This window comes from Rhincodon typus, chromosome 15 (assembly GCF_021869965.1).
Source record: "Rhincodon typus isolate 14 chromosome 15, sRhiTyp1.1, whole genome shotgun sequence".
Taxonomy (NCBI): domain Eukaryota; kingdom Metazoa; phylum Chordata; class Chondrichthyes; order Orectolobiformes; family Rhincodontidae; genus Rhincodon; species Rhincodon typus.
In genome coordinates, this window is record NC_063346.1 from 19,438,882 (window position 1) to 19,465,361 (window position 26,480).

The 26,480-nt window shown below is 39.2% G+C and overlaps 1 protein-coding gene across 1 annotated transcript in view; it reads right to left on the reverse strand.

The window, feature by feature from the left end:
- Positions 1 to 26,480, reverse strand: part of cdh13 (cadherin 13, H-cadherin (heart)) — a 1,009,596-nt gene that overhangs the window by 778,682 nt on the left and 204,434 nt on the right. The gene's annotated exons all lie outside the window — the stretch shown is intronic.

Here is a 26,480-nt window from a genome sequence, read left to right on the forward strand (position 1 = left end):
GGTCTAGGCCCGAAACGTCAGCCTTCCTGCTCCTCTGATGCTGCTTGACCTGCTGTGTTCATCCAGCTCTACACCTTGTTATCTCAGATTCTCCAGCATCTGCAGTTCCTACTATCTCTGTTAGATCACACAGTTAGTTTAACTAAAATTTGCTTGTGCCCCACTTCCTGTAACTGCTCTGTATTACCAGTATTTTGCCATATCTTTTCTGACAATGCAACCGTCCATACAAGTACTTCACAGTATACTCTTTTATTCTCAACTTAGGATCTCCCTGCCCCCACTAGAGTTGTCAGGGTCCTAGATAATATCCAGTCAATTTCATACACTTCTGCTATCACCTTATCTCCTTCCTTTCTGCAGATGATCAGTTTTTCGTTGGCCTCATTTTTCACTCCACTAGCCTCCATATTAAACAAATGACCGCCCACATTAAACAAATAATTGTTTCTACCACTTTGAGCCTGCTGTCATCACTAAATGCATATTCTCCTCCCCTGTCCTTCCATCGTTCTGAAGAGACCATCCCATTCAGACATGGCTAGCTCTTCAATCACTCCAGCACCCTGTCTGCTTCCCATGGAACTTGCGCCAGGCAAGTGCAGGAAATGTCTTTAAAAGACACTTAGCTTGGAGCAGCAGCCAGGAAGCGGAGAAACACAGCAAGCGGTGAGCCTACAAAATTTAGTGCAGTGCGGATCCAGGCCTCGTGGGAGTCCTAGGTCCAGCCAGTGTCCAAGATGACCACATGTGCAGGAAGTTTTCGCAGCTGCAGAAGCTGGAGCAATGGGTATCAGAGCTTGAGCAGTGGTTGGAGACACCGTGGCATATCTGCAAGGCTGAGAGTTACATAGATAGCATGTTTAGAGAGGCAGTCATACTGCAGCTCAAGGGACTAGTGCAAAGAAGGGAATGGGTGGCCACTAGACAGTACAGAAAGTACAGGCAAGTAGTGCAGGAGTCCCCTGGGGTCCCATTCACCAACTGGTTTCCATTCTGGAAGCTGACAAGGGTGCTGGTACCTCAGAGGAATGCATTCGGAACCAAGCTTCTGGCATCACAAGCAGCTCGTCTGTACTGGGGATGGGGGAGGGGTTAGAGGAAGAGGAAGAAGAGAAATAGTGATCGGGAGTTCTTTAGTCAGGGGAGCAGACAGGCATTTCTGCAGCCAAAGACATGACTCCAAAATGGTGTTTTGCCACCCTGGTGCCAGGGTCAGGGATGTCACAAAATGGCTGCATAGCACTCTCAAAGGGGAGGGTGATAACTTGGAGATTGTGCTACCAATGATATGGGCAAAGTGAGGAATGAGGTTTTGCATCAAGAATTCAGGGAGCTAGGCAGTAGATTAAAAATTAGGACTTCAATACTTTGTAATTTCTGGAATACTCCCAGTGCCACATGCTAGTGAGTTTAGAAACAGGAAAATAGGACAGATGAATGCGTGGCTCAAGAGTTGGCGCCAGAAGGAGGGTTTTAGATTCCTGGATCAGTGGGACCATTCTTGGGAAAGGTGGGGCATGTACCGATGGGATGGTTTGCACCTGAACCACATTGAGACCAACATCCTGGCAGGTTGGTTCTCCACTACTGTTGGGTGGAGTTTAAACTAGTCTGACGGGGAAAAGGACACAGAATATCGATGAAACAGAGACACATCATGCTACAGCAATTAGGGAATCCCTAATATTTTCAACATTCCCAACATAAGTTGAGATAGTCATAGTTTATGGGTTGGGTTTTGGGGGTTGGGGTGGTGGTTGGGTTTGATGTCTTGGAATGTACCTGGAGTTTTTTTGTATGAATATGTAGAAGGGCCAACATGGGACAGAGCGGTGCTGAATCTGGTTCTGGGGAAAGAACAAGTGTTTGATGTGGCAGTGGAGGAACATTTTCACGATATTAACCACAATACAGTACAGTTCAAATTTGATAGGAAAAAGATAGCCTTCAAAAGAAGGCTTTGTTGGTTTGGTTGGTTGGGGTGGGGGGGCAGGTGTGTGAAGCAAGCGGAAAGCAGGCAGATTTTATCAAAATAAAGTAGGATCTGGCCACAGTAGACTGGGAACAGATTTCATTGTAACGTTCAAGGATATGGGACAAGTGCAGGAAATTAGGATTAGGGCACCTTTTGTGGTAGTTATACTGGTGCAGACTCGATGGGCTGAAGGACCTTTTCTGTGCTGTACGAGTCTATGAATCTCTATAGCACCTGGCCTTTTACCTGCTCCCATCCCACTGGACATGGTCCCAAACACAAATATTACATGAAGCAGCAATTTATTTATATTTGTTTAAATATATTTATACTTTGACAGTTCATTCTATAACAGTGGTGACCAAACTATTTTTGGGTAATATACATTGAAGTCCCCACACAGTATATGTTTTGTGACCTTCCTATCAGTATTTCTTCCCAGTGGCATTCAATGTAGAGAAAGATTGATTCATCAGTTGGAGGAGACTGATAGATGTTAATTAGCAGGAGCTTTCCTTATCCACATTTGACCTGGTACCATGAAACTTCATGGGTATGGCGTTAACACTGAAGACTGCAAGGCCCCCTCCCTCCTGACTGATTACCACTTTTAAACCACCTCTGATGTGTTTGTTCTGCTGGTTGACATCAGTTATCTAGAGACAGTGAGGCAGTGTTGCATAAAAACTGGGATGTTGACTCAAAAGGCCGGAAGTGAAATTGTCAAATTGTCAATGAGCACATCAATTACTGGTTGAAATCATTATGAGACAACCCTCCACTTTCGACTGAAGTGCCCAGACATTAAAAGGAATGCCTTGCAGGACTGAATGTGCTAGGCATGCCTTTGTTATGCCCAGTGACTAGATCAAAGCTTGTTCAATCTCCTTCTTATTATACGTTTGCATAACAATTCAGTCTAAATGAGAAGCTAAAACATTTCAGAAGGCAATTATGAGTCAAATGATTTTGCGATAACAAGGTGTAGAGCTGGATGAACACAGCAGGCCAAGCAGCATCAGAGGAGCAGGAAAGCTGACGTTTCAGGTCTAGGATTTTGCTGTGGATTTGGTGTCACAGGTAGGCTGGAAGAGACAAGGACAGCATTTTTCTTTCCTGAAGAACGTAAATTAATAAACATGGCAAATTATACACTGGTATGGATGACTGAATCATAAAAGATCAATGAGATTCAGTCACAAATCTTTGACAAGTTCATTACTAACAAATAAAAATCCTATTATTTTCAGAAATGTTGGGTTTGTATTCTTCAACAAGTAAAAAATCATAGATCAGCTGATCCTTTGGCTCAAGCACAGAGGAACAGGTTTTATCTGAAGAATGCCAATATACAAGGAGAGCAAAGAGTGCTGATATGGAAGTGAATTTGAAGTGTTAAACAATGTTTTCAGATTAATTTTGAGACATTTTATTGCATTTTCCTTTGCCAACTTGTTTCAAGGCTTTGACCCACAATTCTGACACTGCCTTTCTTTCAGATGTGATGAGGTTCGTAACATTACATCTGCTTCAGAATCCACGTTGTCGAGAAAAAAGGTTTTGGTATTCACTTCGAAGGGTGAATTCTTTTCTTTAAGGGCTTAAAAACTCAGTTTTTCTTTCAGTAATGGGTCACAACAGCATTCCCAAGGAATAATGCGAATTAATTTAAATTGGCAAACTACCTGGTGAGATCATTAATGATATAGTTGCAAAGTTATGGCAACCTACAGAAAGACCGGCCAGAAGTCAGAAGTAGGATTAGTCCAGAAGAAAATATCTATACCAGCAGAATGGTGATTTAGTCTTAGCAGTCTACAGGCCATCAGGACTGAAAAGAAGTCTTTAAAAACTTTTTTAGCTTTCCAAGTCGACAGATTTGGAAGAAGCCTTGAGCTTTCCTTAGAGTTCAGTGAAAAAGGTCAACCAGGTAGCTTGTGCCTGGTGTGTCTCAGGGAAAGTCAGTAATGGAAGAAGTCAGACCTGGTGAACGTACAGAAAATCAAAGGAAAGCCTTGTAACCTCATCAGTCGAGTAAGAAACTCAAGAACCAAGATAGGAAAGATGGAACCGAGTATCTAAAAAAGATATTGCTGACAAAAAAAAAGTTCAACGTTTCTTTTTGCTGCTTGTAATAAAAATTCAAGTTGCCCAAATTGTCACTGTATTGTGTAATACAGGTATGCCCTTTTGTTAAAGGTACAGCAGCAGTCTCGTGAGTGAGTATCTCCAGTAGTAACAGAATTGCAGAAATGAAATCTTTGGCACATCAGGCTGGGTTTCTGATTTGGAGATAGTAGGAACTGCAGATGCTGGAGAATCCGAGACAACAAGGTGCAGAGCTGGATGAACACAGCAGGCCAAGCAGCATCATAGGAGCAGATTTCTGATTTGCCTGGCATCACCATCAACTGGGATCATAACAGAGCATTCACGACATTTCTGTGACAGATTTTGAGAAATCTTTTTCATCTTTATTTTTGAGACCCAGAAGTTCATCCAGATATTACTGCACCACAGGCAAACAGCAGTTACTTGCTATCCACAGGTCCCGATGGATACACACATACCTGGAAACAGCTATGCAATGAGCTCTGCATCAGTTCCAGATCAGCAAACTGATTATGGCTCTACCATCTGTTGCAACTATAGCTGCCATACACTATAGGACTGGCACCGCATGTAATCACCAAGTCCTCTTCCATTGTCTCCTTTTTGGCACATTCTAATGTCATCCTTAGGACAGAGACCTTTTTCAGCCCAACTTTTGTTTGCCAACCAAAAAAATTCACAGGTTCAATGGCTCCATTACTTGGCAACAGACAAGACTTACTATCTCAACCTATCGTAGCAGCTATTTTACTTTTATTCTAATAATTTTACATAGACTGATTGAAAACAGAAAAAGAAAGATGTTGGTTTACGTAGACAAAGATTTTTGTCCCCATACATACAACATTAATGTCAGGTAAGCACCAATAAATTATCACCTACCAAGTGCCTGATCGAAGATCCAATTTGAACATACAGTGAACTCGATATTCTATTAGTGAATCACTAAGCAATGTAATAACAACAAATTACACTTGTATAGCAGCTCTAAATGCAGCAGAACATTCCAAGACACTCTGGAATAATGTCATCAATTAAAAACACTTCGACAATGAGTCACATGGAGATTTCAGGCCAAATAACCAAATGCTCATTTGAAGCAAATGGTTTTAAAGAACATCACAAAGAAAATAGGGCAGTGAAATTTAAGGAGAGAATTCCAGAGCTTAAGCTCAAGGCAGAGAAAATCATGGAGCAATTAAAATTAAGCTGGGGAAGCATGGTGGCTCAGTGGTTAGCGCTGCTGCCTCACAGCGCCGGAGACCCAGGTTCAATTCCAGCCTCAGGCGACTTACTGTGTGGAGTTTGCACATTCTCTGCATGTCTGTGTTATTCTCCTCCGGGTGCTCTGGTTTCTTCCTACAGTTCAAAGATGTGCAAGTTAGGTGAATTGGCTATGCTAAAACTGCCCATAGTGTCCAAGGATGTGCAGGTAGATTAGCCATGGGAAAATGCAAGGTTACAGGGGTGGGGTGCACAGAGGGTCTGGGTGGAGCACTCTTCAGAGCATTGTTGTGGATTCAATGGGCCAAATGGCCTGCTTTCACATGATTCTATGATGCTATGCTGTAGAATGATGTCAGAATTGAAAGATCGTGAATGTGGTCAATCACCTTGAATGTCATTTGCGACTTTGTAAGCTATTTTGGTAGAGGTGGGAGCAAGACACTGACTGAAGGAATTCAAATATGGAAAGACAGGCAAACATGAGGGAGGCAGAAAAGCTTTCAACATCTTTCGAAAATAAATCAAGGTTTGATTTTGGGCAGGAGTGTAGAAATTCAGAGAGGCCAAAAGGATGAGCTGCTTCGATGAGAAAGATGATGACAGCAGATTTGAAGGAGTGGATGGCATTACTTGAGGAAAGGAAACCTGAACCACATCAGCAATAGGTGGCCAAGAAGGGAAAGTGGCTGGTTAACATTCTGGTTGGAATAAGTCCAAACAAAGAGTTGGTTCTCAGAAGCAAGATGAGAAAAGAGGGAAGAGGCAAAGCAGCTAAGTGTTTTTACTTATCATTCTTTATTGCTGTGATCATGTTCACGAGCTCTTTGTATTTGTTATTGGAGGCAAGAGCAGGTGGTTTAAAAGACAACTGTAAAAGGCGAAGAGAAGCCATAGTCTCACAATAGTGTCTCCATTCCAGTAATATAAGAGGACTTGGAGTCATTTGATTTTCTTTGACTAGAGAGATGAAAGCTATCAATTGTTTTTCTTTCAAAGCCATGCCTCTGAATATGTCAAACACTCAATCTGTTCAGAAAAATCGTTACTTTCAAAACAGGAGGATGAATTAACATTTCACACCTATAATTGTCGATCCAAAGGCCATATAATAGTACTATTGAATTTTTTATTCTTCTTCCCAGGCAAAATATGCTCAACATTAGTTAATGTCTTTAGAAATGTTGGTCAAGTACATTTCTTGACTGTCTCTTAAGAAGACTGAGCACACATGAGTTAATGTCTATTAAAATTCAATGCTGAATGCAGACGTAGGCAGCTTTGCACTGCTGCGAGTCAAATATTCTGATGTGTGTAAATTATTACTCAAGTTCCTTTTTCTTTATGTAGTTATTAATGTCCTGTAACTTCTGTCTAACCTGTTAAACAAAATTGGATTCTAAGTACCTTTAGTTCGCCCTCTCTCAGAACAGGGTTGAAGTGAATTATGTCAAAGAAAGCTTGTAGCTTTGACAAATTAGAATTACAGAAGTCAGCGTGTATGAAAAAAACATGCACTAAAGCAGCTTTTTAAGTCATTCCTGCAGTAACCCTTCAATCCACCAGCGCCAGCATTTACTCTTAATGCTTCCATTCGTGTCAAGACCACTTGGATGATATTAAAACAAATGTAGATATTGTTGAGATGTAGTATTAGTTTCCACCATGTAAAAACAAAATCCAATAATTTTAGCTATCTTGTAATAATTCCATAAAATAATTATTTTTACTAACTGACTCAATTAGCCCCAATATCAGAGGCATTGGTACAACTTGAAAATATATGTTTACCCACTTAAAATAGAACTCATCCAAGAATAGTGGGCAAGTATGATGTTGCAGAATCCAATCTTTTGTGACCATGTCTTTAGATAATGTAAAATAGCTTATGTTATCCAAGTAGCAGTGTTACCTGTGGCCTGCATTTCCTAATTCAGCTCACCTTAAGACAGAAAAACAATGGAGCTTGATATTGGGTACTATCACTTTGCAGAGAAGAATATTCCAGAGCTGTGCTAGTTTTTTGACAGACTACAGTTTGCATTAGACAGTTGGATATTTCTATTGTAAAATTTTTATTCAACCGTTATGCCACTGGATTCACTTAAATCACAAGAGAGAGCTACATGTCAGCCATCCAAAGATGTCTTTACACACACAGTTGTTCTATCATAGCAACATTCTCAATAGAACAGAGCATCAATGACATCTGTGCAACTGGCAAGTTTCTGTCACCACCAATTAAACTCCTTAGCCTTTGTCTTCTGTCTCAAGCTCACCAATTGCTCTTTCAGCACAGTGGACTGGTATGTCATGTTTTTAATTTTCCCACACACAGATTAGAGACTGACAATCTACTGTGTGCCATGTGGAATTGATCTGGGCCACTAGCTGTTCTGATGAATTGTTGATTCCCTGATGCACCTTCAAAGAGAGCTTGCATTGCTAGCAAGTGTGTGAGATGTTCACTGGCTGCATGGGTAGTGGTAGTGGGGGGGGAATGAGTCAGTGGTGGGACAAGCCAGGGGAGCAGAATGGCTCAGGCTTGGAAGTGGCTTGCCTCTTCAATTTTCCCTAGCCATCCATGGTCTAGTAGGCCAATACATCTCGAATGACCTAATTGAATGTAATCTATGATTATAACTTTTAAACTGGCTTTGCATGTTAACTATGTGCTAAGCTGCATATCCCTTTTTCCATCTGGCCACGCCTCATTTATTTGAAGTCAAACATGACAATTTCTCCATTTATTCAGAGCAGCATGCTATCACATAAGTGAATACAGAAAATTTTGCAGAAGTGGGGCAGAAGTGTCAGACCATTCCCATCTCACATTGTTTTGCACTACAGCACGCTGGAAGTACAAGCTCATAATTCTACATACTTTTAATCAACACATTCAGAAACATTATGACACACCTTGGGAGCAGTGGGGGAGCTTTAACTCAAGCTTTCTGGCCCTGAGCTAAGGGAACTACCATTAGCTTGGACTTTAGCAAACAGTGCAATGAGCAGTGTCCAACAATAACTTACTGTATGCAGGAATTAAATTAAACTGTTTAAATTATTCCAATTGAGTGACCAGGAGGTTGATTGTCATTGTATTGGCAATTATCACACTTAAGTTAGCACCACTATTCAAACCATTAATTTCTACATTAATAGCCAATTAGCTTGCAAATTTTCACAAGTTCGTAAAGATGTGTGAAGTCTAAGGGTGAAGTGCCATTTCTATTATAAAAGCAATGGAGTGGGTTAAATCAGCCAAGAAGTTCTGAAGACTTGGAATTCAGGCTTCATCTCTTAACTCTGAACTTATTGGATGAGTTGTGCACTAATAATAGCACAAACAGTGAACCTGCATTATAACTCCAGCAAGATACACAGTCAATCACCTCATGAATTTGTTGCCACAAGAAAGTAAAGTAACCATTTGCTCTTGACAACAGAATTTCAGGAACTTTCTATTCAAAGTTAAGGCACTGACTCAAAAATCATAAGGTGTGAAAGAAAAAAAAAAGCAACAAGTTATAGCCAATGGTACTCTTCAGCCCACTAAATTCAGGCTGAACTGATTTGCAATCCTGAGGTAAGTCCTTGAAGATTGTTGTGGTTGTTGGAGGTCAGTCATCTCAGCCCTAAGACATCCCTGCAGGAGTTCTTGCAGTGCCTTAGGTCATCTTTAAATGACTTAGATAACATTCTCTTCATTATGTGATCAGAGTTCCAGATGTTCACTGATCACTGTATAATGTCTAGTTCCACTCATAACTCCATGGATACTGAAGTAGTCCATATCCACATGCATATAGTGGAGTAACATTCTGGCTTGGACTGTTGAGTAGGAAGTAACAAAAACACCATATAAATGTCAGGCAATGATAACCTCCAAAAGGAGAGTATCTAGCCATTTTCCTTTAAATCCAACAGCTGTCAAATTCCTCAACAGTATCTTGTCAGTTAATATTGACCAAAAACTGAACTGAGCTGCCATACAAATATCATGGTTGCAAGAGCAGGTCAGCAGCTGGGACTTCTGCAGCAACTAACTCACCCGCTGAACGCACCCACCCAAAGCCTGTCACCATTGATAGTCAGGAGTGTGACAAAATATTCTCCACATGCAGTGATGCCAACAGCCTGGATTCAATTCCCGTATCAGTTGAGATCAGAAGTCACATGACACCAGGTTATGTGGCCTCTGACCTTGCCAATTGGCATCTCCACATCATGGCCTAAAAATAATGAAGCACAGCTAACATAAGTGTGAAGGGGCAGGACATGTCATTCATGTACCTGACATCAGTCTCCAGAAAAAAATTGCTTGGCTTGGATCTCCGTTGTGGCAGGAAACTCCCAGGAGGATAAAAGAAGTGCTTTAAGGATATCTTCAGAGCTGTCCTTGAAGAGCTCCAACATATCCACAGTCATGCAATACTTCTGACTGACTGAAGTGGAAAACACTGGGAACACAGGGAGATGAGGTCAAGGTTTTGGAGGGTGCGCACAAATAATCCATTTATCCAATCCTCCAAGCCCAACCCATCCACCTGTGGCAGAGTCTGCAGAGCACACAATGGAGTCCTAATCCTCGTCAAACCAGTGCAGAAGCCAGCTGATCTCAGAAATCACCGGACTGCCGAAAATGTACTGAGCTGTTTAATTCAGACTGAATGCTAAGCTTCAGGACAAAGACTTAAGAATTAATTTTCCCCACATAAACTGTCAGCAATACAGTTGATATTATGTTGTGTAACTTGATCAAAAAAGACTAGCGTATATACTAGTGTGTGAAAGGCATTGATCATTATTGGGATAAATATGAACTTTGTCCTTCATTCCATATTTAATTAACTACGATCCACAAGCTATTGGCAGCTTCATTAATGGATGGTAGCAATACACAACTGAATGGTGAAAATATGATGAATAGATATTCTGCTCTTTTATTTGATATTTTGAAAGATCATGGAAAAGTTATCAGCACTTTTCAACGGAAATTAAATAGGTGTGTGGAGTCTACAGAAGGTCAAAATTGTCCTCAATCTGCAGAAGGAATACACCATAATAAAATGACACACAGTCTTTTTTGTTCCATCTTTATATGGTTACATATTTACATATGGCTGGGAGGCCAACTTGGCCATCTCAGCAGTCTACAGCTGAATAAACTGACCATGCTTAGGGTTATAAGCACCAGAACCTTGTAGTTATGGGACTATTCTGGATTAACTAAATCAAAACGGAGACTCAAAACCCTCTTTAGCAGCTTCTTTCACTTAGTAACCCCATTTATAATATAAATCATTTGCTGTAATTTGTGGACTGGCAGAATAAATGAGCATATTAGTTTGTTATAAAAACTGAACTAGAGAGCTACTGCCTTTCAGGAAAAGGAGACTTTTCCTACTCCTACATGCAGCTTAATATTGTGGTTGACTTTTAGTGTTCTCATGGCAACTACGAATTATGAATGAATACACATTTATTTACATCTGAAGAGCAAACTGAATAATTTTCCAAGTTGCAAAGAATCAGCTGTGCAAATCAGAAAGTTCTCTAATCTTGGCTTTATTTATCCTCCAAAATTAGCACACACAAAAATTTGACCAGTGTTGTCTATTTCCCACCAAAACAGAAAATGGAGAGCCACTAAAATTCATCAAAATATTAACTGGTAGAGCTTTGTGTTATGTGACTCACATTCCCCAAAACCTGTATCCAGAATCAAGGTAATTTTAAATTAAGCTGTCTCCTTCACTCAATCTGCTTTTTAAACACAAGATTGTCCAAAAAGAAAACACTAATAGACATTAGGGTATTGAACATCCTGGTCCAAAATTGCACTCTGACACAGTATCCAATAGAGAAATTCAGCTAAAAACGCTATGGTTGCCCATTTCTTTTTCGGTGGTCAGTTTCAGTTCTCAATTAATTTCAGTGATGAGACCAGACTGAAGAACCATTCGTCATAGATGGAGTGGCAGAAATTGCATTTTGCTATCAAATGATGCGCCTCGCACTTCACCACCAAGATTACAGGTTTTCGAATAGATTGTGCACATTGAAAATCAGCACAATTCTCCAGTTAACCAGAAGAAGCTAGAAGCAGCATATTACCATATTCCATTGATTGCTCGACTGAATAATCCCTTAGAAGGTCCTACAGGTCTTTTTAAAGTTGATGTCAAATCTTACATACAAAATGAGTTAGGAAGGTGAAGGAAGGAACATTAATCCATGAATATTACAGGATAAAGGAAATCAGTGACAACATACTTCTCAAATCCTGCATGGGTTCTACACCAGCATTATAAAAAGGCCTGCTGCCAAAATTGTTCAATGTTAATATATTAAAAGGACTGTAGAAATATAAATTAAAACATTTCTAAAGGACTTTTCAGGACTGCCGTAAACCAAAATTGGACACGTAGGGCCAAATCTTACATTTTTTTTGGATCACTCTAAATCAACCTTCTTTTGGAGGGTTTCTTGCTGTGAAACCTAGCGAGTTTTCTTACTCTATCTTATCAAACTCAATTCATTAATAAGCCTTATGACTTCTCTCATGTTTAATTTCTGCTACATCTTACTCCGTGCCATTCCCAGTATAAAATCAGCACTCAGCAGATATCTATCAAACCGGTGGCGTCCCTTGTGCACCCAGACGAGCACTAATATCTTGAAGCTGCCCTGCTCAGTCACAGACAGAGTATGAATATGTCAGACAAGGGGAAGAAAGCATCACAATTCTCAGACAGGGACCTGGAGGACACAATGGTCCAGAGGAGAAAGAGGTCCTCTCCTCTGCCACATCTCCAGGAAGATAGTACAACCAGACCCTAGTTAAAGGTGACCATCCAAGTCAGTGCCATCTCTGGAGTTCAGGGGAACAGCCAGCAATGCAGAAGGTCAATGCCCTTCTGTGCTCCGGCAGGGTAGGCTTCATTACTTTTCCCTCTACTACCCCACACTCACTCTGTGCCACTTCACCAATCTGCCACCTATGTTTAACCTTATGCTCCAGCAGTCTCATCTGTATACAACACCTTCACTGACTCGCTCTCCACCTTTCCTCCCTTAACCTTCCAAACCACCAACCTTACATGCATTCTGTGCTGCCTCTGCAGTCCTTCAGCACATCTCCCCCACATACAAAAAGCAGTGCCACCCACTCCACGTAACATAGCGAGCCTTTATAGGTAGAAGATGCCCAACATCTTTGTCTTCACTCACTAAGAGGTCAGAATCCTGACTCTCATTATAGAAGACTGGGATCACTGTGGGGATGCTGAACTGACCACGTCCCTCCAAACATCTACTACACTTCATTCCACAACAACTCTCACATTAACATCACTGTCACTCTCAATTATCGTAACACTACTTCTAACCACTGGCTGTGACATTTTCCCTCTCTCTTCGGTTAACCTCCCCACGACCTCTGTGGAGAATGACAGGCTCCAGGACAAGCCCCATCCTCAACCTCTGAGGACGGGAGTATGGAGATCTCAGAGGAGGCAGTAGTAAGGCTACCTCCTGCATCTCCTAACCAGATGGTGACACCCTGGAGGGAACCACGGACAGAGAGAAAGTGTGTGCACAGTCTGGTGAGCACCTCACGGTGACAGCTCCATGACCAGGCCAAGGGTCAAAAGGCCCATGCAGCTGGCACTGGAAGGGCAGCCAGAGACAAGGTACCTCCTCAGCTCCATGCAGGAGAGGACCCTTTGGTGTTAACAATCAGGGGCTTCATCCACATGTACAGGGTGGAGCAGAGGCAGAAAAGCATATGAGATGCAATCACCCTAATGCCCAGAAGCATTAGCAATGCAGCGAATCCTGCCAGCATCTGTCTGCCTCCATTGACAGGATGGTGGTTGCCATGGTGAGCTAGCCTCAGCATCCTCAATGGCTGCTGGAGCTGTGCACTCACCAGCACTTCATTGGCCAAGACACTTATCCTCAGGACTGAAGGGGAGGTGGAGGACAGTGACCCCATTCCAGATGCCCCTTCAGAGCAATGCCAGGAGGGATCCAGCTGGAAGAAGAGCCACACGCAGCCTTCACCTCTGCACTTTCCACTCAGGAGATTTCAGGGATGGCAGGGCCCTCCACTTCCTTCTTGCCTCCCCACTTCATTCCTTGCAAGTTCAAGCTGAGAAGGGTCAGCTTATCTCTGGCGAGGTGATGCTTGGTGTGGCTGACCTATCTAGACACAAAGTTCCCCAGTGTTTGCCCAACCAAACCTCCAAGGCCAAAGCACTCAATAAGCCAGGCAGGCTCTCTTCACCCCAGCTATGGGACTAGGGAGTGCACCGAGAGGTGGTGGGAGGGAAGTTGAAGAAAGAAAACCTATTGAGGGCACTTTGGGTGGCATGGGTGAAAAATGCCTGAACATCACTCTCAAGATTATGCACGGATGTTCCTGATTTTAGCCTTCATTTAGTTGTGAATGTTTCTCTGTGTAGGCACTAAACACATTTTCACACCATCAGTACTCCATGGCCACAGATAAGGCTCCGACGATAGAGGTCTGTGGTGAGAGACTACAGGGCAGCACGGTGGGTCAGTGATTAGCACTGCTGCCTCACAGCACCTTGGACCCAAGATCGATTCCACCCTCGGGCAACTGTCTGCGTTTGTGTGCTCCGGTTTCCTCCCACAGTCCAAAGATGTGCGGGTTAGGTGGATTGGCCATGCTAAATTGCCCATAGTGTTCGGGGATGTGTAGATTAAGTGGTTATAGGGGGATGCTACGAAGATCGGTGTGGACTTGTTGGGCTGAAGGGCCTGTTTCCACACTGTAGGGATTCTGAGTTCTATGAGTATTACACCATCTGGAAGCAAGGGGACAATGCGCACACTTGGCTTTTTGTCACAGCGACATCTTTGTCCTTCCTCTTTCAGCATCCCAAAAATATGGCTCTTTCAAGGACAAAAGGTTCAGCTGTCAAATAATTGTCCAGCAGTGGCTGTGCCAGCAAGGTGCAACATACCCCAGGGAGGGTAATTGTGGCTGGCAATTGAGTTTGATTGGGTTCTGGGTTGTAGTTTGGTCACAGGCTTCAGATCAGGGAGTGACTCTGCCAGGCACACCCTCTGGTCTCCTTGTTGGAAAAACTTATTGTTTGGTAAGATGGAAATCTGAATATTAAATGGTGAGGTTAACAAGGTGCTTAATGAGCATTAGTCCCTAATTGCCACTATCTGCCAAGAATCTTGGTATGCAGCTCGTAAAGAACATAACAGATGGAGTGAGACAATCTCGACATCAAGTTGGGCTTCACCGATTCTTTCACAACCTCACCATAGCCACATCACTCAGACTCTTGTAAGATTTCACCAAATGACATTTACGGCTATGTTGAGGCAGATAATCAAAAGCATATTCAAGGATGTACATTTTAAAGGGGCGCCTTAAAAGGTGAAAAAGATGGTCTCAGGAGAAAAAGATTGTTTAAAGGAGAAAGTTGCAGAGCTTAGAACCCAGGCAGCTGAAGAAATTGCAACCAATGGTAGAGAAATTAAAATCAGGGATGTTCGAGAGACCAGAATGAGATGACTACAGACATGCCAGAGGTTTGTGGCCTGGAGATAGGGAGTGGCCAGGCCTTGGATGGATTTAACAATAAGGATTAAAATATTCTATTTAAGATACTACTTGATCAGGTAACAATGCAGGTTTCTAAGCACTGGGGTAATAAGTGAACAGAAACTGGAGTGAATAAGTACATGGACAGCAAAGATTAGGATAATCTTCAATAGATCGAGCATAGCTTGTGGGAGGTCAGCCAGGAATGCATTGGAACATTTGACGCCAGCAGTAACTAAGGCATCAATAAAGGTTTCAGCATTTGAAATGTGGAAAAGGACATGAAATGTTGTGGAGCTAGAAATATGAAGTCATACCGATGGTGCAAATGTGATTCTAAATTTATCTCAGTTTCAAATATGACACCAACACAAGTGGTCTGGTTAACCTCAAGGATATTTCCAGATAAAGTTGGTAGGCGAGAAACAGAATTTGGAGCAGGGATCAAAGACAAAGGCTTCAATCTTCCCAAAATTTAACCAGAGGAAACCATTGCTTATCCATTACCAAATGTTTGATAAACTGTCCATTAATTTAGCAACAGTGGAGAGACTGAGACATGTGGTAGGGAGGTTGAGCTGTTTGTCAAAGAATATGTGAAAACCAATTCTGTGCATTTAGCCGATGGTTCAGAGAGGCAGCATTTTGTTTAAAATATAGGAGGGTTCCACCAGATGTAGTAGTGAAGAAAGGAATGAGAAGTTATTACAAGTGGCTATGACTAGATAATTGAGGAGGAAGGGAACAGGCAGGCATACTCCCACTCAGCTGGACAACAATGGACAAGCAATGGAAAAAAGATGGTTTGATCAACGGCAATTAAGGCTGTAGACAGGTCAAGAGGATGAGAAGGGATAGTTATCCTTTATTGCTGCGCATAAAGATGTCATTTGTAACTGAGGGTGGAAACTTTATTGGACAAAATTAAACATGGAGTTCTGAGGAAGACAAGACATGGATCTGGAAAGCACATTCTCATTCAAGAACTTTGTTGTTAATCCCTTTGTTCAAAGCAAAATGTCCAAAAAGCACTGGCGAATTACAGTACAACTTATATCAAAAATCAACAGAAAAACAAAATAATGGTATTAAGAACATGGAAATGTGTCACAATTATCCAATAACAAAAACAGACAAATTCAGCAAACAACAGGAAAACGGTGAACAGAATATTTGAAGAGGAAAGGGAGATTGGAATAGGAGTGGTAGTTTGAAAGGATGATAAAGCTCAGGTGTTTTTTTTTAAAAAGTGAGGGGTGATAATGATAGAATTAGAGGAGACAGGAAGAGTACCTAAAGAGACAGGACAGTTTACAATATTGGTTACCATGGGGACCAGAAGGAGAAATTGGTTGGTCGACAGTTTAATGGGATTAGGATCAAAAGAGCAAGTGACAATTCTCTTAGACAAGATGAGGACAAATAGAATCAGCAGAGAAACTAGAGAAATATACAATTTAGAGTAGGAGGGAACTTTAGTGGACATTTGGCCTAGTGGGCTAGTATCCCTTTGTTTACAAATGCACAAATTACTCGTGTAAAAATAATGGAGATAAGAATAATCTTCTTCTGGATTTACTCTCTTTACAGATAAGTATCTGCCAATACCTCTGTTAGTGCAGAATAAGAAGAAAGAAAGAACTAAAGACTAGGACTGATCACATTAAGTTTGAGCATTGTAGAGTTACATTTTCCACCCGATAGTCAAATATGTATAGTCTCCTTCATCTACTGAGTAACATGATGGGGGCACATTACTTCCCATCCCTAAAAAGAACCAACTACTCACCATGGGCAACTCAAATATCCAGCTAAGTCCACCAATTTCACAGAGAATTGCTATACTGAAAACCACGAGAAAGAGAATCATATTTCACCACAAAATGAGGTTTAATTCCACTGGGAGCAGATTGGAGTTTTTCCCCCCATGTACTTATATAACAGCAGATATACCCACACTTTAAGTTCAAGTTCTTGTCCTGATTACAAGCTCAGGAACTTAATCAGTTATACAATACCAAAGTCATGTGGCTCAACCATCAGACAGCCACCATATGAAAATGTGGTGACAACAATTGGTTGATGTCTATAAAGTGAGACAGAACATTGTTCTACATATGGTGGTGACAATAGTAGAACTTGTTAATTAGTCAAACACATGCAGAAATTGACACTGTCTGTCTCTTTATGGGTCCATTATTATGTATTTATTTCTAATGTTGTAAATTGAGTAACTTTTTGCTTTAGACAAAACCAAAAAATGTTCTAATTTGATCACTTCATGTCAAGAAGCCAATTCAGTGTCACTCGTTAGTAGAATCCCTTTTCAATTTCAAGGCAATCTAATAAATTTTACATTAACTAACTCTGTGTAAGTGTTTTACAAATACAATCATTATGTGCAGCTCACTGCAACAAGACTGAAAGTCTTCTTAAAAGAAAATTGTCCAGAATGACATGAGCCATTCCGTAGAAGACAGCTGACATTTATTTGAAACAGAAAATTCAATACAAGCTAAATGACAGTAGGAAAGAATAACATCCATGAAGGCCAACCTGCCATTTCAATGGATGAGTATGACAGCTGATTTTTATGGCTTTACTCCCTTGTTTTATTAACTTTACTTATTCGTGAACATTATAGAAGAACGCTGACATATAAAGAGAATGTATTTGATTGTGGATAGATTTCTAATCTAACCCATGCTGGCCATCAACTGCATTAAAGTCACTTTAATGAGCAGTGTGGAAATAGTATTGAATCAATCAGGAACCATAATAGCTATACTTAAGCTGCTGGCTTCAAACATTACTTTGCTACCACGTTTAGTATGTTGAAGCCCATCTGTCCGCAAGGAAAGCCAACACAAACAAAAAATTAATCAATCAAGCAAGTCTGAATTTATTTAGTCAACCTGATATCATTCAAAACCTGTAATACAAAGATCTTCTCTCACAATTTAAAACATCAGTTCCAATACATTAAGATTTTACATTTTCTGTGCAAGTTATATTGATAACTGGGAGGTGCAGGGAGCTCCGGGGGGTGGGCTGGGGGATCGTTGGTGGAGACTAGTAGTTCAAAAATCACTGAACAGCACATTTCATTAACTCACTGGAAACAAAATCACTGGCAAACAACTCCATTATTGCAAATAAGAATGTGGTTGTATGATAAACAAAAGCTTCAAATTACTCAAGGGATTTCTTGTTTTGAGATTAAGATTGTGAAGAAAGAAACCAAGGGAGGTTGGGGAGCGAGGGTGGGATAAGGTGGTGGCACAGAGAAGTTGGAACCTATGACAGTGGAAAGGCTTTCCAAATAATTAAAGAACACTGGTTGATTAACGAATTGGATTTTTAGAAGTCAATACAGCCACAAACTGAAATATAACAAATAGCAGTTCCAATTTATCAAGAGGAATGATCATCACCTCACTTGCACTATACTGTCAGGAATATGTTTCCCTCCCAACAGTCATTATCTCAATGTAATTTATATAGCTGTTCTACTGTCTGGAACACAATTGGAAAGTCCATAATTTTAAACAAATGGACTTTGTAACCTTTTTACAATTTTGGTTAATGTGGCTAATAGACCAGTTATGCACAGATTTGACAATAATGTAAAAGCAGTTATGCTCTTGCACCATTAAATCTGGGCAATTTGGAAGTAAAGTTGTGCAGCAATCTTTAGCAAGTGGAGTGAAATTGCCTCAAATGGTTCATCTCACTTTCGATTGGGTGTAATTCAACTACAATGTAAATCATGTCTATTGTGCCAAGACAAACTTTTCCATTCGATGTTAGTTACAGTTTACAAGTCAAAATTAAAACTGCAATTTTATAGGCATTTAAGAAATAATAAACAAAAAATAGAAATCTAATAAGAAAGAGAGCATGATTTGAGAATAAAACAATACAGTTCCACAAAGCCACTGCGTGCTCCTATTGTAAATTTTAAAGGATTACTGCAGAACATTTTTCAGGTCCCTCCAGTATACCAAACCTTGTTCAATGACCTGGTGAAGATAAACCCCTCCTGACCCCAACCATGACCATTAATATGGGAGGAGGCAGAAACTCTGATCGTCAGAGTTCCCTCTCCCTTGGCATTCATTGGAACCTGGCATATGGAAACCATAGGGAAGCCATGGCCAGATTCCAAAGCCAAAGCTTAAAAGGGAACTATTTTAATTTGGTTCTCTTTGCTAGAGAATCTTAAAGATGTTGCAAGAGGAAATTTGGTCTGTGGGTTTCAGGAGACCTGAAGGGTGGAGAATTCAACACATCCTGTCCTCAATTCCCTTGAAACTGGAAAGGATCATAAAAAAGTAAAGGCTCCTTGAAGATGGAATATTAGATTGAAGTGTCAGCATTGCAGATCATTAAACTTTCATTGCCTAGATAGTCACCAACACTACCAAATTCAATCCGCTCTTTAGAGAAACCAGCCCTTGTTAATGCTAAGCATTCTGAAAGATGTATTTCTTTCCCCAGCCCAATGCACATGCAATTTAACTCTTAGGTAAGAGTGAAAAAACAGGAACCATTTTGAGGCTCACACCCCACGAAGGTGAATAATTGGATTCACTTACTTCAAGCTCACCCAATATCAGCACACATCTGTTTTTGGCATTGATTGAAGGATAAATGTTAGTCCAGGAAACCAGGACAACATTTCTATTCTTCGAGAAATTATATCACATCCTTTAGAAGGGGCAGAGAGGGAGTATGTTTTATGGTTTATTCAAAAGACATGAACTCCAGCAATCCAGTATTCCTTTCTTACTGCACTCAAGTGTCAGTCTAAATTTTGTGCTCAATTTTCAACAGATATTTGAACCCATTTTCCAACTGACAGACAATAACGTTATCTCTGCATCACAGCTGTGATAAAATCCAATATGCTGATTTTAGCAAGGTGAAATCAATCCCAACATCTTTAGCACATAACTTCAGCAATATACTGTTCCTCCCTGCATTTTCCTAATTAGATAAAGATTTCTAACAGAAATAACAGTATGTGAAAAATACCACTACATGAAATCAACTACCACAAGACAACAAAACTGAGTTTTAACCCTAAACAAAAAAGGTTAATCAAGTGAAACACTGATCAATCAATGCAATCATACAAACTGAAAAATCCAAAGCTGTTCTGTTATAATCCACAGACATTCCCATGATATCTGTACTCAACCACATCATCTTCAAACTGTTGTGTGCCAGCTGCTGTTAAAATAAACTGGCATAGCGCTGACTGATAGGAGTGTCTTCTATTCTGTGGGAAAAAAAAACTCTAATCTGTACCCTGTCTTGATGCTTGCCAATATTTACATCCTCCACTTTTGCAATACCAGTATAAATTATATGGACTTGCTCATTTACACAATGGATATGTAATTTGAGTCAACAGGTTACATTTATTTCTTGCTGTACTTTTAATTGGAATCATACTTCATCAAAATTATCCTCCTTCATCCACTACTGTCTCTGTCTTGTTAATTGTTTCCTTTTTCTCACAGGAATATAGCCCCTTACCACATTCATTTAATGATTCTCAGTGATTCTCTTCTGCTGATTTTTTTTTTTAAAAAAAGAACACTATATCCTGTCTAGACCCTTTTCTCACAGCAAACTCTGCTAACTAAAAAAAAAAAAATCTATTAGTACATAACAGAAAGCAAGTTCAGGCATTAGATACTGTGTTAATTTATATAGGCACAAAGTAAATCTTTTACGAGGAAGCAGTGGAAATGTTCACAACTAATGCTGGATTATCTTAGTAACTGACAAAATATTATGAACTTCCTTTGAAAACAGAAGCAAAGTATCATGCTTCGTATAACAGAAAGATTATGCGCCAGTAAAAATGTTCTGCATTCTTCATTTTGTGGAGAATTTCCCATAACAAAGAAAGCTCATGAGAATAACATCTTCCAGGAAGAGCGAACAAACTGCACCTGGAGGTGTTAACATCTTCTTGAAATATGTTACAGACAGGCTAATGGCTGAAACAGTATGAAATCATACTTTCACAGGTCCTTAAGTATGCACTTTCTTTTTACTTCAAAAATGTTACTTTCCTTCTCAAAATTTTTTTTTTTTGCCAATTTAAAAATTTGTTTGGTGTTGCCCATACCCTATTCTCTGATTAACGTTACCTTCTCTTGATTACAGTGGGAACTGGAGACTTCAGCAAGTCATCACCGTTCCTCAAACACAAAAAAAAGTCAAGAAAAGGTAAGCTATGCTTCAGCTATAATTGTCAGGTGACAAACAAACAATAATAAATTAACCCACTCCACCTTGTCCCATCCAATTGCATTTTCAATTGACATGATTCATTTTACAATGTTAATGTCTTCAACTTTCAATTTCCATGAATTGGATTAATCAATTCCATGCATCTATTTTAATTGCCTGAATGAGACCCATCAACATGAACTCTTACCATAGGAGTTCCCCATGATTTCTGACTTGTAAGTCTGTGCTAAAGCAGGACAGAATCTTGGAAACATTAAAAGCCCAGTTTTGATTAGTCTCACCAGCCTTGTGTGCATGAATTAGGCTGTTTTTCAGGGCTATTGTGTTTTTATAGGTAGTTAAATTAGCAGTGTAAGAAAAAGACCACAAAATGAAATTGGGTACTGTGACTAAGGTGTGATATTTTTATACATTTTAATATTAATTATTTCTGAAGTTGGATTTTTGAATTTAAACAAGTGGCATACATGTTTTCTGAGTGTCTGAAGATAAAATAACAACTCTAGCCAGATTTCAGCCTGGGATCTGACTTGTCCAGCTTATTACAATCAGCTGGGATTGCAATAATTGGGGGCTTTCAGTGAGATTTTTAATTCATTGGATTTAAGAGAGATTTGTGTCTTTCTTTTTACAATAACCACTATATGGTGGTTGTGACAGAAAACAGCCACATTGTGATAAAGTTAATGACATAGAATTTGAAGGTAATGGTGAATGTTACTAAGAGTTTTCTAGAGGTGGAAGGTATAACAGTGGATTATTTGACATTTTTGAGTAAAGCTAAATGGAGACTACATTAAAGGAGTAAAAATGGATTTCATAAGGATGCTTCAAGGTGATTAACAACATTGTGAATTGGAAGAAATTGAGATGTCACAGACACAATTAGCTAAGATACATCTAAAATTCTTTGAGAGAATTAGACTTCAAGAAATGCCAAGTTTTGAATTCTGAGGAAAAACACAGGAAGATGGAAACTGAGGAAAACAAAAAAGTAGAGGACATTGGAAAGAGACAAAAAAGAAAAGCAGAGACTGATGGAATTTTAAAAAAAACTTGAACTCCAAAGAGATTTGGTAAATAGAGAATGTGAATTAACCATTAAACAGCTTCTAGTAAAGGAGGAAAGTAATTGTGGCTCTGAGTATGATTCTAATTCCAGTGAGGGGTTGGATTTCACCTAGAATCTATGCTTACTGTCTAAATTTACCAAGGATAGAGTTGAACAGTATTTTCACTTCACTTGAGATGGTAGCTGGACAGATGTAGTAGCCAAAAGAAATTTGGACCTTCACATGATAGATGAACATGTCAAAACAGTCTATAACTATATATGCCAATTTGTCAGAATAACAATATGCAGAATACAAAACTGTCAGAGGCAATACCTAATGCTTATGAGCATGTGCCTGAAACTTAGCAATTAAAGTTCAGAATGGTAAGGAACCTATTCAGCCAATTACAGAATTGGCCAAAAAAAAAGCAGCAATGATTTAGATCATTCAAGCTAGAAAAAAAGTCTCAAATATGAAGGAAATTCTGAATATGGAAGAATTCAATTGTTTTTCCTACAAACTTCAAACTTCTCTTGATGAGCATCAAGTATTCAGGATCGAAGAAGTAGCAGTTTAGGCATACCCATGATATCTCCCACAAGCAATTACAGTTAGGGAAATATAACATGCAATTCCACAAGAAAATAGGAGGAATAGAAAATCTGCAGATGAGAGGTACTAGTTTTACAGAGCAGATAGAATGGTGTGAAAGTAACAAAAGAGAGAGGCTACAATTGAAAGGTGATATAAAAAAGTCAACATGCTTATATTGGAAAAAGACTGGTCATACCAGAGCCAATTATCAGCTTTAAATGTGAGACCAATTGAAGGAATATGAATGCCTAAGACATTTTCAGAAAAGCTGGCATCGGGAAAGAAAGTAGGTATTAACCTGCAGCAGCAGTGTAAACAGAACATAATTCCTTAAAATGGACTAAAAAGGAAAAATGGCTCAAGTCAGTCAAGAAAATTTTTTTACAAAAAATGACAAATAGAACTAAAGTGCTGGAAGTTCCCAGTATTTTGTCTTTTAAAGCAAAAAAAGGGAGGTATATCTTTATGCTTCAAACTAAAGATATTCAGAAAAACTGGAACAAGATAGTCCCTGATGCTGGCTGATGATATTATTTGTCTTTGAGATTGGTTAATGAAGAAGAAAATAGTAATTGGAAGTATACATGGAGGTTACACAGCAGTGTCATTATTATAGGGTTGAGCTAAAGAGTCACTTGATAAAAACAGAATTTGCATTGGGTGGAGTGAAAGAAATTCTGATTGAAGGAATTATTTTATTTTGGGAAGTGACCTAATAGGTTCAAGAATTTGAATCCACCAAGGGTGGAATAACTAGTGGCGGTAAAGTAAAATGTGTAATGTTACAATAAGAACATCCTAGATTGTTTCCTGACTCTGAGTCGAGATTTCTGACCTGTTGAATTATGCAGGAAGGAATAGAATCTATGAAGCATGGAAATGATCGGAAAATTCGACTATTGGATAGAGATTTCAAAAACTTAACTAAAAAGGATGACAGCAAGGAGAATGGCACAGATATTTAGCACTTGCAAGAAATGGATACAAAATTGAAACCATTGTACCAATTAGGTGGTGTGGAAACCCCAGCCCTCAATTACACCTGTACCTTTAATTCTGATACCAGCTTTTGAGGAACAGTTTAGCAGTATCTTTGTAGATTGCATAGGACCCCTATCTAAAACCAAGTATTGGAACCAACATCTTTTAAGGATCATGGATATTTCCACAAGATTTGCTTTGGTGGAAACTTGTTGGAACATTTTTTTTTCAAAAAACAGGATGTGGATTACCCGAAGAAATGTATCAGATCACTGCTCAAATTTTGAGTCGCAAATATTCAAAGAAATCTTGATTCATTTGGGAATAAAGCAATTTACATCTCCTGTTTATCAAACACAATCTCAAATTGCATTTGAAAGATGGCATCAAACCTTCAAGACTATCATTAGATCTAATCACTAAAAAAGTGCTATTTATTGGGATAAGGGAATTACTTTATTGCACTTTACTTTTAGGAAACCTCCTAATGAGTCCTCCGGATTTAATCAATTTTGAGTAATACATGGACAGGAGGCAAGAGGATGATTTAAAGTAATTCAAGAAAAATTGACACACCAAAGTCCGGAGAAGACGGTTTAAACCTTTGTTTTGAGCTTCAGAGATAAACTGACCAAAGCATGAATAGGCTAAAATGCATCTGAAAAGTCTTCAGCCATTGTGAACACTAAAGCAGATAAAAAGGCTGAAGTTTGAAACTTTGTTTCGGATGACAAGGTGTTAGTGTTATTGCCTGTCTCTGGCAACCGTTAAACACAAGATTCAATGAACCTTATCACACCAAAAACAAGGTGAATTATGCAGTGAGTACTACAGACAGAAGGGATCCAAAAAAAACCTCAAAAACTAATTATTTTAAAATACATCTTAATCATGTCTCACATCACATTCCCCAAGCCCTCAGAAGAACAAAAATGCTCAATAACTTTATTGGTTAACCATTAAAATCTTGCTGGTGCTTTTATCATTCTAAATAGTGTGACTTTACATTGATAAAGCCCATCCAGTATTACAAAGGCTGATATTTCTTTGGTTCTATTAGTCAATTTTAACATGTTGAAAAAATATGATGACAGGGATGATAGTTAGGAGAATAGTGTGATACAGTAGTAAATGATATAGGGAGTGAAACAGGATGATCAGAGCAATTAGAAAATTAACACAAAATGTACACTCAAAGGTGACCTTCCAGCAATTAGGTTAAAAAGCACAAAAGGTGCTTAAATATTTAGCTAGTATAATTTTTTATCTTCCAAAAAAAAAACGACTGAGGTGGCTTACAAAGGTTATTATGATTTACAAATCAATTTGTGGGAATTAAACAAGAAAAATGATTTGGGCTGTTCATGATGTTAATATGAGGTATGTGTTATCTATAAAACAACACCCATACAGACTTAATCAAGAGAGATTAACTCAAGTGAGAAAAGAGATTATGTTCATATTGAGTAATGACATTACTGGACTGAATCAAAGTAGCTGGATTTCACCTGCCACAATAGTGATGAAACCAGAGGGGCCACAAAGATTCTGTATTGATTATTGCAAAGTTAAAAATCATGAAAGTAGTCTCATATTGTATACTGAAACTGAAGGATTACATTGAAGGAATTGGACCATGCACAATTTGTCACATAAGTCATATTTCTAAATGGATGTTGGCAAATCCATTGACTGATAAAGAACTGAAGTAGTATCTGCTTTTATAACACAGATGGGCTTTATCAATGCAAAGTCACACCAGTTGGAATGATACATCACTAGCAACATTTTGATGATTAACTAATAGAATCAATGAGCATTTTTATTCTTCCATGGGGAAGTGTGAATTGAGGCATGTGATTCAGATATATTTTAATATCATTTATTTTTGAGCTTGGATTTTTGAATTTTCGACCAGTAGATATGAATTTTGTATGTGTGGAAGGGTTTAATGATTAATTTGTAAGTACTTCTGTTGCCATGTTTTAAAACAGTATGAGAGAGAGTGTCTTCCTGGAATGTAATGGTTTTTTTGATTACATTGAGAGAATTTACCAGTAAGCCAAATAAATAGTGTAGCATATTAAGCCTGCAGATGGAAGACTCTGGAATTTTTTTTTGGGGAGAGGAGGGCTTTGGGGAATCACCCGTACCTTGGCAAGTTATATATTTTTTTTTAATTGGTTTCAGCTGGGGTAGTTCTGCAGGCCTTTTAGCTAAAGCTGGACATCTAAAGTGGTTGCTACTGAGAAAAGGTAAGATAGTTTAGAATGTGCAAACTATGTTACCTCAGGTGTAATGAATTTAGTTTAAAACTTCCAGACCAGAAGAGTGGTTGAAAATCCTAAAGCTGAGAAAAGACTAAGCTAATTTATGAGAGGAATCAAGGAAGAGGTCATCAGATTTTCACAACTGGGCATGGACACCACAGCAAAGTCAAATCCTCGTAGGATAGAGAAGGGAATTCTCTTTGGTGTTTGAGTTCTGTAATGGGTTGCCAGCAGGATTAATTGTGTTGCGTTTTTAACATTTGCTTTGAAATTTTTATGATGTGTTTCAAAATCTTTAAATATGTGTTAATTGTACATGTTTTGGTTTATTCTATTTTATCTTCATTTTTGTTTATATATTACATTTGTTTTATTGTTAAACACAAATCTCCAGCATTATA